This window comes from Lynx rufus, unplaced genomic scaffold, assembly GCF_022079265.1.
Source record: "Lynx rufus isolate CCGP_SWC_20201006 ecotype Redwood Valley unplaced genomic scaffold, mLynRuf1.p SCAF_1, whole genome shotgun sequence".
Lineage (NCBI taxonomy): Eukaryota > Metazoa > Chordata > Mammalia > Carnivora > Felidae > Lynx > Lynx rufus.
In genome coordinates, this window is record NW_025814823.1 from 36,921,073 (window position 1) to 36,934,670 (window position 13,598).

The window sequence follows — 13,598 nt, forward strand, 5'->3', positions numbered from 1 at the left end:
TAGTAAGAAGCTAAATAATTGAATGGAGAGGAGTTGGAAAGAAAGAATTAAAGATTAGGCAGACAAATTCAGAAAGAATAAAAAGAACAACAATTTACTATATGGACTCTCAATGCTGAATCAAGAGTTGTAGTGAATCAATACCTAAGGGAATGGCCAGAAAAGCCAAATGATCTCTGTATATACTTTTTCCCAGCATTGCAACTAAAACCTACCTAATTACCATCAACTTTCTCTAAAATGCAATTACATATACAAGCAGTGCCTGACTTTTAGAGGTTTGACTTCCTTAAAACCTACATTTTCATACAGCAACCGTGGTAGCCTCTTTTGTAAGCTGAATTTCACCATTTATACAGCAGCTGGAAAGAGAACGTTTTGAGGTATTAGGTGCCACTACTCGCTTAGTCTTTTAGAATCATTGTTATGTTGTCCACATTACATGTGTTTGCACAACTGTTTGAATCTTAAATTGAACTTACCTTACTTTCTATTAGAAAAAAGAAAAAAATAAATTTGATAATGCAACTTTTCATAAGAACAGGCCACGTATATGTGCTATAATTGGGAGAAGGTAGGAAGTCATCTGCCATGTTGAAAGAACAGCAAATCTTTAGCCCCATTGGACCTAAATTAAGAAAGAAAGGGGATGATATTAAAACCACAAAACACCAGAGGGGCGCCTGGGTGGCTCGTTCGGTTAAGCGGCCGACTTCGGCTCAGGTCATGATCTCGTGGTCCGTGAGTTCCAGCCCCGTGTTGGGCTCTGTGCTGACTCTCAGAGCCTGGAGCCTGTTTCAGATCCTGTGTCTCCCTCTCTCTCTGCCCCTCCCCTGTTCATGCTCTGTCTCTCTCTGTCTCAAAAATAAATAAACGTTAAAAAAAAATTAAAAAAACAAAACAAAACACCAGAAATACATTGTCAAGTACTGTGAATAAAAGAAATACTTAATTAGGGATTTTATATATATGTATTTTTTTTTTTTTAGCTCTTTGGGACTGAAATCTTTTTTTAACATGAAAACTTGATGATTAAACTTCATCTTGGTGTTAATAGTTTTAGTCTGATTCATGAGGTCTTAGAGCCTCAGCCCTCTTCTTAATTGTTGTTTGTGAGGACTGCTCCAGTCAGGTTGCTTCTTTTCCTGTATTGGTTTCATCACGAATTTGGTATGCATTAGAAAAAATATAAACAGTGACAATAACAACCAGGCATTTTTCCCCTTTAGGTGAAAATCTGAGGAAGCCTCCAATATTGTCATTTTAGTCACAATTTGGAAGGCACTTTAAGATACAGGCATACCTCTGAAATATTTTGACTTTGGTTCCAGATCGCTGCAATAAGCAAATATCATAATAAAGCCAGCCAAATGAATTGTTTTGGTTTCCCAGTACATACAAAAATTATATTTACACTATACTATAGTCTATTAAGTGTAAAATAGCACCGTCTAAAAAATGTGCATACCTTGTAAATGTAAAAAAACACTTTACTGCTAGAAACACTATCATGTGAGCTTTCCTTGAGTTGTAATCTTTTGGCTGGTAAAGAGGCTCACCTTGATGTTGATGGCTGTTTGCTGATCAAGGTGGGGGATGTTGAAGGCTGGGCGGCTGTGGCACTTCTTTAAAATACAGCAACAGTGAAGTTTGCCACATTGATTGTACCTTTCATGAATGATTTCTGTGGAGCACACAGTGTTGTTTGATAGCATTTTACCTATGATAGAACGTCTTTCGAAATTGGAGTCCGTCTTCTCAAACTCTGCTGCTGCTTTTTCAACTAAGTGTATGTAATATTCTAAATCCTTTTTCATCATTTCAATAATTTTTAAATCATCTTCACCAGGAGTAGCTTCCATCTTCAGAAACCACTTTCTTTGCTCTTCCATAAGAAATAACTCCTCACTGGGTTGCCTGGGTGGCTCAGGCATTGGACTTCAGCTCAGGTAATCTCACGACTTGGGGTTTGAGCCCCATATTGGGCTCTGTGCTGACAGCTTAGAGCCTGGAGCCTACTTCATATTCTGTGTCTCTGCCTCTCTCTGCTTCTCCTCTGCTCATGCTCTGTCTCTCTCTCTCTCTCTCAAAAGTAAATAAACATATAAAAAAAAGAAGTAACTCCTCATCTGTTGGAGTTTTATCATGAGATTGCCAGAATTTAGTCACATGTTCAGGCTCCACTTCTAATTTTAGTTTCCTTGTTGTTTCTACCATGTCTGCAGTTACTTCCTCCACTGAAGTCATGAACCACTCAAAGTCATCCATGAAGGTTGGAATCAACTTCTTCCAAACTCCTGTGAATGTTATTTTGACCTTTTCCCATGAATCACAAATGTTCTTTATGACTACTTAGAATGGTGAATCTTTCCAGAAAGATTTTTTTTTAATTTTTTGTTTATTTATTTATTTTGAGAGAGAGCAGGGATAGGGCAGAGAGGGATAGAGAGAATCCCAGGCAAGTTCACACTATCGGCATAGAGCCTGATGTGGGGCTTGAACTCATGAACCATGAGATCATGACCTGAGCCAAAACCAAGAGTCAGACGCTTAATTGACTGAGCCATCCAGGTGCCCCAGAAAGTTTTAATTTACTTTGTTCAGATCCATCAGAGGAATAACTATAGCCTTATGAAATGTATTTCTTAAATAATAAGACTGGAAGGTCAAAATGACTCACTGATCCCTGGGCTACAGAATAGATGTTTTGATAGCAGGTGTGAAAATATTAGTCTCATTGTATATCTCCATTGGAATTTTTGGGTGACCAAGTACATTGTCAATGAGCAGTAATATTTCGACAGGATTGTTTTTTTTTTTTTTTTCCTGAGCAGTAGTTCTCAACAGTGAGCTTAAAATATTCAGTAAGCCATGTTGTAAACAGATGTGCTGTCATCCAGGCTTTGGTCCACTTAGAGAGCACAGTCAGAGTAGATTTGGTGTAATTCTTAAAGGCCCTAGGAATTTTGGAATAGTAAACGACCACTGGCTTCAACTTAAATTTCTCTGCTACATTAGCCCCTAACAAGAGAGTAAATCTGTCCTTTGAACTTTTGAAGCCACATATTGATTTTCCTTCTCTGGCTATGAAAGCCCTAGATGGCATCTTCTTCCAAAAGCAGGCTGTTTCATCTACATCGAGAATCTGTTGTTTAGTATAGTCATCTTCATTCATGATCTTAGCCAGATCTTTTGGATAACTTGCTGCAACTTCTACATCATCACTTGCTGCTTCACCTTGCACTTTTATGTTCTGGAGATGGCTTCTTTCCTTAAGCCTCATGAGCCAGTTCTTCTAACTTCAAACTTTTCTTCTACAGCTTCTTTAACGTCTCTCAGCCTTTATAGAATTTAAGAGTTAGGGCCATGCTCTGGATTAGGCTTTGGTTTAAGGCTTGACCTTCTATCCAGACCACTAACACCTTCCCCATATTAGCAATAGGCTGTTTTGCCCCGTTATCATTCATGTGTTCACTGGAGTAGCACTTTTACATTTCTTTCAAGAACTCTGCCTTTGCATTCACACTTTGGGTCACTGGCAGAAGACGCCTAGTTTTTGGCCTGTCTCCACTTTTGACATACCTTTCTCGCTAAGCTTAATCTTTTTTAGCTTTTGATTTAAAGTGAGAGATGTGAGACTCTTCCTTTCACTTGAACACTTAGAGGCCATTGTAGGGTTATTAACTGTCCTAATTTCAATATTGCTGTGTTTCAGGGAATAGTTATACCTGAGGAGAGGGAGAGAGATGGGGGACAGCTGGTCAGTGGAGCAGTTGGAACACACACAGCATTTATCAGTTAGGTTGCTGTCTTCCATGGGCACGGTTCATGGTGCCCCAAAACAATTACGAGATAACATCAAAGATCACTGGTCACAGATCACTATGACAAATATAATCATATTGAAAAAGTTTGCAATATTATGAGAATTACCAAAGTGTGACAGAGAGATATGAAGTGAGTGAATACTGTTGGGAAAATGCTGTCAATAGACTTGTTTCATGCAGGGTTGCCACAGACCTACAATTTGTAAAGAATGTAATACCTCTGACACACAATAAAAGTGAAACACAGTGAAATGATGTATGCCTATAGAAATCCTCTGTTAGTTAATGTAATTTGGGATAAATAACCAGAGGCTATAGGAAAACATTTTAGAAAGATGAGCTCTTAGGGAAGCCTTCTCTTTGGAGGACACCGAGAAATTTTAAAAAGGCCATTCTTATCATTTTACTTTTTCTTATTTTGTTAGAAATTGTTATATATTTTTCGGGTGTGGAGTTTGGTGAGCTCTTTATAGATTTTAGATACTAGCCCTTTGTCCGATATGTCATTTGCAAATATCTTTTCCCATTCCGTTGGTTGCCTTTTAGTTTTGTTGGTTGTTTCCTTTGCTGTGCAGAAGCTTTTTATCTTCATAAGGTCCCAGTAATTCACTTTTGCTTTTAATTCCCTTGCCTTTGGGGATGTGTCGAGTAAGAGATTGCTACGGCTGAGGTCAGAGAGGTCTTTTCCTGCTTTCTCCTCTAAGGTTCTGATGGTTTCCTGTCTCACATTTAGGTCCTTTATCCATTTTGAGTTTATTTTTGTAAATGGTGTGAGAAAGTGGTCTAGTTTCAACCTTCTGCATGTTGCTGTCCAGTTCTCCCAGCACCATTTGTTAAAGAGGCTGTCTTTTTTCCATTGGATGTTCTTTCCTGCTTTGTCAAAGATGAGTTGGCCATATGTTTGTGGGTCTAGTTCTGGGGTTTCTATTCTATTCCATTGGTCTGTGTGTCTGTTTTTGTGCCAATACCATGCTGTCTTGATGATGACAGCTTTGTAGGAAATACAAATCAAAACCACACTCAGGTATCACCTCACGCCAGTCAGAGTGGCCAAAATGAACAAATCAGGAGACTATAGATGCTGGAGAGGATGTGGAGAAACGGGAACCCTCTTGCACTGTTGGTGGGAATGCAAATTGGTGCAGCCGCTCTGGAAAGCAGTGTGGAGGTTCCTCAGAAAATTAAAAATAGACCTACCCTATGACCCAGCAATAGCACTGCTAGGAATCTACCCAAGGGATACAGGAGTACTGATGCATAGGGGCACTTGTACCCCAATGTTCATAGCAGCACTCTCAACAATAGCCAAATTATGGAAAGAGCCTAAATGTCCATCAACTGATGAATGGATAAAGAAATTGTGGTTTATATACACAATGGAATACTACGTGGCAATGAGAAAAAATGAAATATGGCCTTTTGTAGCAACGTGGATGGAACTGGAGAGTGTGATGCTAAGTGAAATAAGCCATACAGAGAAAGACAGATACCATATGGTTTCACTCTTATGTGGATCCTGAGAAACTTAACAGGAACCCATGGGGGAGGGGAAGGAAAAAAAAAAAAAAGAGGTTAGAGTGGGAGAGAGCCAAAGCATAAGAGACTGTTAAAAACTGAGAACAAACTGAGGGTTGATGGGGGGTGGGAGGGAGGGGCGGGTGGGTGATGGGTATTGAGGAGGGCACCTTTTGGGATGAGCACTGGGTGTTGTATGGAAACCAATTTGTCAATAAACTTCATATAAAAAAAAAAAAAGAAATTGTTATATATTTAAATTAGTCATGCGCAGAGATGAAATACCCACTTGATTATTTATTGCACCAGTGGTGGGCACATGAGATCTTGGTGAATTCTTGGATTTTAACAGTGGCAACAAAATGAAGCTTTGCTTGTTAGAAATATATTCATAGAGGGGTCATAATTTAATGGAATTAAATTCATGCTTGTATCCAGTGGCAATTTATATTCATTTTTCCATTTCCCTTTTTTCTTTTTTTCTATAAAATAACTTTCTGTGAAAACGTTTCATTTGATATATACCAAGGTATTAACAAGTCCATTTTTTTGTGCAGTGTTTTACACCCTGTTAACTAATGGCAGCTCCTTCCTGTTGAGAGTAGGAAGAAAGTGAAATTACTTATTGTGTTGGAAGAAACTTAGTAGTAATTGGACTATTGGTGATTGAAAACTGCCTGATAAGAAATATGACTACATTTCTAGACATGTTATAAAAATAGTTCTACGTGTTTGCTTGTTTTATATTTTTTTAACCTAGTTGTAGCACTAACCTCTCTACTTAATAATTTTTGTAGAATTTTAAAACTGGTTGTTTACTTCAAGCATCATGTTTCATAGGTGAAAAATAAGAACAAGTTAAGGAACTGGCTCAGATAGACTAAGTGACTTATCTAAAGATACACAGAAATTTCATGGATGATTTCAGTTGAGTTGACCCTTTATATATATGACACAACAGAGGGCTGTATCACAGCAAAATACAGGAGGGTAAAAGAAGAATAATATTTTATGCTTTACATTTTAGATTCACTAAGAAGATCTCCTCAAGGCAAAAAAGAAAAGTCATAAATAGCATGAGCTTTGGAAATAAACAGACCCAGGCTCTGGATTATGTGGACTAGAATTTTGGTCTTTGGGTGTCATTATCTATTTTGCATGCTGGTAAAGTAACTTCTTCCTGAAGCTTTGGTAGAGCATTGTTTGAAAGCTTAGTTATTTATTCAACAAATCTATTTGAGCATCTAATGTTTGCAAGGCATTGCAGCAGAAACTGCAGGTAGAGTGTTCTGGATACGAGTGAGACACAAGCCCTACTTAGAACCACACCTTTTATGCTTTTTTTTTTCACATTTACATCTATATTTTAGTGGCTGTGCATACAGACATTAGTAAAATAAATAATATAATTTGGGGCCAGCAAATATATATGAGATAAAGAGAAATCAGAAAGCAGTATAAAATCTAGTAATAAGTTTTTAAATTATATAAAATGATGATTAAACAGGTTAAAACTGTACTGAGTGCTTTTATATTTGATCATGCAAAATTTGACATGTCTAAAACACAATGCCATGTTTTATCAGCATAATCCAGATGATGTTTATAGGATGGAATCTAAGTAGGCAAGTAAAAGGAATCATTTGAAAATTAATGCATGTAGTACCCAAGGAGATGTTTTTAGAAAAGGTAACTTTGTTGTGATTTGAAGTATAAGGTTTCCAAAGAAATAGTTTGAAGTGAATGTTATTGGATATAGTTTCAACATACCATGCTATTACAGGTGAAAATCACTTACTTATTTTAGAGCTTCTTACTTCATTAAAATATGTCATTATTAAAGTCCCTTGATACACACCTTCAGATATTGAAGGAAAAAATAGTCTTCAGCACACCTGGTTGTATATAATTGTCCTTGATTCTAATAGCAAAATTAGCAGAATTGCTCTTTAGTTAAAGACATTCATATTATAGTCACTGATCTTTTTGCTGTTAATAGTTTTAAGCAGTTATATAGCACTTTTATGGTGGCCTACTTAAAAACATATTTAAAAATTGCATGTTTTTTACAGTATGAAATAGGAGAGACTTGACACTCACCTCCTTTTTCCCTATGTCCCGGCGTCATTATGTGCCATGCAAAGCTCCTTTCCTCTATAAAGCTGTAGCAAGCTCTGGGGCAAACCTCCTTTTGTTTGGCCAAAGTAAATGTATAAGGGCATGCTGGGAATAATATTCTCATATAAAGAATCTCATATATTTTCACTTCCTCTGGGAAAAATTTTTTTACTTCTGGTCAAGGTCACACCTTACAATGCTGTCTAGTTTTCTCATCTCTCTTTTACCTCTGAGTTGAATTCATGATAGTGTGAGGTAGAGGTGGGCCAAAAGCAGGACAGGTAATTAGTTGGAAGATGAATCAGATGCCAGCCAGAGTAACTCTTTATAAAGTAGGGTTGAGGAGCAGGGAGCATCTGGTGTCAACTCTTGATTTGTCTTTAGGACCCTAATAGCAGTATGTTCCCGAGGCACTCAATCTTTCTTCAGTTGGGATATAATTGATGTATAACATTGTGTAGGTTTAAAATATATAATGAAGTGATTTTATATGTGTATATATTACAAAATGATTAACAAAATAAGGTTAACTAATATATCCATCAACTCAGATAATTATATTTTTGTGTGTGTGGTGGGAACTCTTAAAATCTGCTCTCTTACCAACTTTCAAATATACAATACAGTATTATTAACTGTAGTCACCGTGCTGTACATTATGCCCCCCAAGACTTATTCATCTTACAACTGGAAGTTTGTACCATTTGACCATCTTCATCCATTTCCCCCATGCCTTGCTCCCACCCTTGGCAACCACCAATCTTTTCTGTTTCTTTGAGTTTGGTTTTTTAAACATTTCATGTAAAAGTGATATCATACAGTATTTGTGTTTCTCTTTGTGACTTGTTTCACTTAGCATAATACCATCAAGTTCCATCCATGTTGTCCCAAATGGCAGAATGGCAAAAGTTCCTTCTTTTTCCTGGCTGAATAATATTTCATTATATATCATCTATATCTATCTGTCTATATCTATATCTATATCATCTATATTCTCTTTCACATCTTCTTCACCCATTCATCTACTAATGGACACTTAGATTGTTTCCATATCTTAGCCATTGTGAATAATGCTGCAGTGAATATGGGATTTTATTTCCTTTGGATATATACTGAAAAGTGGGATTGATGTTAAAATGTCCAAAATGCCCAAAGCCATCTCTAGATTCACTGCAGTTGCTGTTAAAATTCCAATGACATTTCTCATAGAAATATATATAAAAAGTTCTAAAATCTGTATGGAACCACCAAAGACCCCAAATAGCGAAAGCAGTCTTGAGAAAGAACAAAGCCGGAGGCATCACACATCCTTATTTCAAATAATACTACAAAGTTATGCCATCAAACAAACCTCCACATTTATGGTCAACTGATATTTGACAAAGGAGCCAACAATACTCAGTGGGGAAAGGATAGTGCTGGAAAACTGGATAATCCATCTTACATTACTCACAGAAATGAACTCAAAGTATATTAAAGACTTAAAAAGAAGACTTAAAACCATAAGACACATAGAAGAAAACAAAGGAGAAAAACACCTTGATAATCATTTTGGCAATGAATTTTTGGTTATAACACCAAAAACATAAGTAACAAAACCAAAAATTAGTAAGTGGGACTAGTTATTATCAAAGTAAAAAGCATTTGCACAGCAAAAGTAACCATCAAAAAAATGAAAAGGCAACCTATAGAATGGGAAAAAAATAATTGCAAATCATTTATCTGATGAGGGGCTAATGTACAAAATAATGTACCAAATGATTTTAAAAACTCCTACAACTCAGTAGCAAACAACAACAGCAACAACTTCCCAAACCCAAACAGTTTGATTAAGAAATGAGCCAAGGAGCTGAATAGATGTTTTTCCAAAAAAGACATATAAATGGTCCACAGATACATGAAAAGGCACTCATCGTCACTAATCATCAGGAAAATGCAAATCAAAACTACTATGACATATCACTTCATACCGTTAGAATGGCTGTCATCAAAAAGACATATGTTGGCAAAGATTTGGAGAAAAGGGCACCCTTGTGCCCTGTTGGCGAGTATTTAAATTGGTTCAACCACTGGGGTGCCTGGGTGACTCAGTTGGTTAAGCGTACAACTTCAGCTCAGGTCATGATCTCATGGCTCATGAGTTCGAGCCCTGTGTCGGGCTGTGTGCAAACAGTTCAGAGCCTGAAGCCTGCTTTGGATTCTGTGTTTGTCTCTGTCTACCCCTCCCCTTCTCATGCTGTCTCTCTCTGTCTCAAAAATAAATAAACATTAAAAAATAAATAAATAGGTACAACCACCGTGGAAAACCTTATGAGGTTCTTCAATTTTTTTCAAAAGCACTCAGTTTTAATTGCTGTAGAAAAAAAATAATTATCAATGTCATTTTATCCTTTAAAAATTGTGAGTTTTAACTTGAATAAGTTAAATAAGTTCTTTTTTGTATCACTTTATTTATTAAAATTATTTTTTTTTCAACGTTTTATTTTTTTTTTTATTTTTGGGACAGAGAGAGACAGAGCATGAACGGGGGAGGGGCAGAGAGAGAGGGAGACACAGAATCGGAAACAGGCTCCAGGCTCTGAGCCATCAGCCCAGAGCCCGACGCGGGGCTCGAACTCACGGACCGCGAGATCGTGACCTGGCTGAAGTCGGACACTTAACCGACTGCGCCACCCAGGCGCCCCTCACTTTATTTATTTATGTATTGATTTATTTATGTAATCTCTGCACCCTACATGGGACTCGAACTCACAACTCCAAGATCAAAAGTCACATGGTCTTCCAGCTGAGCCAGCCAGGAACCCCTTAACTTGAAGGGTTCTTATCAAGTGATTTCATTCACAGTTTAAGTTAAAATTATCTTGACAACTGGATATAGAGCAATGAACTCCATTAACTGGAAAATAACCAAAAAAAATCAAGAGAGCCAACCATTATTGATGTTATTTCAACTAACTTATTTGCTTTTGACAGTTCAGTTCACCCACCAGACTTGAGTTCTAATGATCCATTTGGCTATTAGCTAGGTTTATTAACATAAAGAAGTCATTCAGCTTCTTTTGGCCTCAGTTTCCTCTTCTATTCAATGATAATTTTGTATTTTAGTTCCAAAGTTCTTTAAAATAACCTCAAGATCTCCGATTATATGGATGCATTTTCTCCTTGCAAGTTCCTAAGAATACTCTCCCATTAGCCTAGAGAAGTAAGAGACTGTTTCTGGGTTAGTAGCACTGGAATCTTCAGTGAATATTTTTAAAAGGCAGAATTCTGGAGATTCTTAACCAGTAGGTGTAGACTAGGACAATTTTAAATAGCCCCGTATATTAGGAGCTATTTTAAAATAGCTTGCCAGGTGAGTGTGAGACATAGCCATATTTGGGAAGCAGCTGAATTGTTATAAATCATGTGCCATGTATTTGGCAAGCCCAGGTGATGTCCCAGCAGTCTCTCTTTACTAATAATGCTGGAAGGAATGCTCTGGAGAGTTATGTGAAATCAGTTCAACTTATCCTACAGCCTAGGATAAATTCACATTATATCATTTTTAAACATTAAAGTATATTCCCCACATGACTGAACTGGTTTAAATATCAATCCAGGCTTGAAAATGGAATCAATTATATGACCCTAGCTTGAAGGATGGAGACATAGAATGGTAGCTGGTAATTTAACATCTGAGGAGACTGAATGGGTTAGAGCTGATTTAAGATCAGTAAAGGCAGCAGGAACAGATGGTTTCAGCATCACATTTTATGTGTTTTTAAAGGGGAAAAATGTGCTATATCTACATGAGACATTTTTATTCTCTTGAAAAATGCAGAGTACTTCTTACAATAATGACACATTCTAGAACAGTATAGACATGGTAATCCTGAAGAAATGAAATTAGTTATTTATCTGTGGGACAAATACAGGTCCAGCAGCCACAGACTTTCCCAGAGGCCTCATTAACGCCCTTCAAAACAAACACACAGGAGGGAAAGGGCATTTCACTTTGGTGACAATTTAAATCAAACTGTGTTTCTACAATGGTCAGCAAGAACGAGTGAGCATTTTTGTATGTGTGTTTGGTGAGTGTCTTCTGAGGGTTTACTTGGAAGTGCATGGATCTCCCCTTATGGGGTCACTGCCCTCACTGATGGTAAACTGGAAGGGCCTGACCTGCTTTTAGAGGGTCCTGGCTCTCCTTGAGGTTTCCCCAAATACCAAACCTCATTTCCTTGTCTACAATTTGTATTGTATTTTATTATGTCACTTCATTTCCAAAGAATGAATCCTTATATTTATGAGCAGTGTCAAAAATGAAGCTTTTTATTATTTTATAGTTTGTATTAAGAGGATTCATTTGGCAGTATTCAAATCTTAAGCCAAATTAGTGCAATTTATTTCAATGCACCAATTTCATGGTTCGTTAATTCATTGTTATTATTGCTAACTTTCACTCTAATTTTGCCTGAAACTGAACAGTAAGTAATATCTGATAAAAAATTGCATAGTAACTAAAACTCCATAGCATGAAAGTAGAAATGTATATACTTAGACAAAATGAACAAATAATGAGTTTATAAAGTAAGGAAGGTTTTTAATTAGAACAAAATCAAACACTTCTGTAAATGAAAAGGTAATTTAAATTGTCAGCATTGAGCCGATTGCTTATGGTAGAAAATTGTCTTGTGATGGCAATTTAAGCACAGAGCCTGGGAAAAGAATTTTAAATCTGCTTCTTTGTAATATTAACTTATCTTTAAAGGAGGTGTTATTTACATTAAAATTTTTTTTTTGGACTACTTCAACTGCAGCTATTAGGAACTAAAATGTCCATCACTGTTAGTTACAGCTATGTATCTTTCCACAGTTGATAGTTTGCAACTATATGTAATTTTTTTTTATGATTGGCATTATTTACTCTGCCTCAACTTTTCTGTGAGTAGATAGATTTGCTTTCCAAAAGCTTCTTGTGTTATGATAAATTGACAAAGAGAAGAAAAAAAAGAATGAAAAAGAAAACCCTCTTATGTAAAATAGAATTTTCCAAAATGAATTTAATTATGAAAATAACTTGAAAAATACTACTGATAAGGAATTTAAAAGATCCAAGTTATTACTAGAAAATTATATTTCAAATGTTTGCTTTGAAAAGCATTTCACATTTCAGCGATACTCTTTAAAACGTTCACATTAAATGCTCCTGTATAGCCCTTATTTTCTCCTGTTTGAATTCAAACTTCTTTTAACATCATTCACTCTCTCTTCAACTCTTTATCTCTCTTTATTTAAATCACCACTGGCCCCCTAATTGAAGAGTCAAACGGATGCTTTGGGTTCTTGTATTATGTGGCTCGTCCCAGTATTCCGTGATGCCAACCAAGCCTTTGTTCTTAGAAGTTTGTCCTCTCTTAACTTCCATGACATTTCTTCAGTGACTCCATACTTCTCTGAATGAACCTCTTCAGTTTCATTTGTTTTCTTCTTTCTGTTCATTCCCAAGAACTGACATCTCCTAAGTCTAACTTTCATTTCTCACATCATTTCATTTCTCTCATTTCGTTTCTCCTGGGCAATCTTATCTGCCCCAATGGCTTCAAATGTAGCCTGTAAGTAGAAAATCCCTAAGTTGGTATCATGGGCTCAAGAGTACCTATTGTTCCAGATTGTATACTGGAACATTCCATATGGAAATATCAATTTACCTCATCCTTCACATGCCTGAAACTAAAATTGTTTCCTTGTCATAAATCTGCTTTTCCTATTTATTTCTTATCTTAGCCAATGGAACCATTGTTTTCTTAGGCCACTCCCCAGTTGTCCCCATCTTACCATGACATCGGTATCCACCAGGTTACTGGAGCCAAAAATCAAGGCATTGTCCTTCTTTTCTTTCTTCAGTTCAGTTCATCACTAAGACTACCTTGAGAAAATAATCTAAATATTTCCACTTCTCTCTCTTTTCATAATCCTGTGGGATTTAATGTCTAGTGTTTAGAAACAACACTACTCAGTGCTACTGAGACTGAAAATATTGGGTTAAAGGGGCACCGGGATGGCTCAGTTGATTACACATCCAAATCTTGATTTTGGCTCAACCTATGATCTCATGGTTAGTGGGATTTAGCCCTGCATTGAGCTCTATGCTGATAA

At 36.6% G+C, this 13,598-nt stretch overlaps 1 pseudogene; it reads right to left on the reverse strand.

Annotated features, from left to right (window-relative positions):
• Positions 1-304: 304 nt before the first annotated feature.
• Positions 305-3,670, reverse strand: LOC124508498 (tigger transposable element-derived protein 1-like; annotated as a pseudogene).
• Between the last annotated feature and the right edge of the window lie 9,928 nt (positions 3,671-13,598).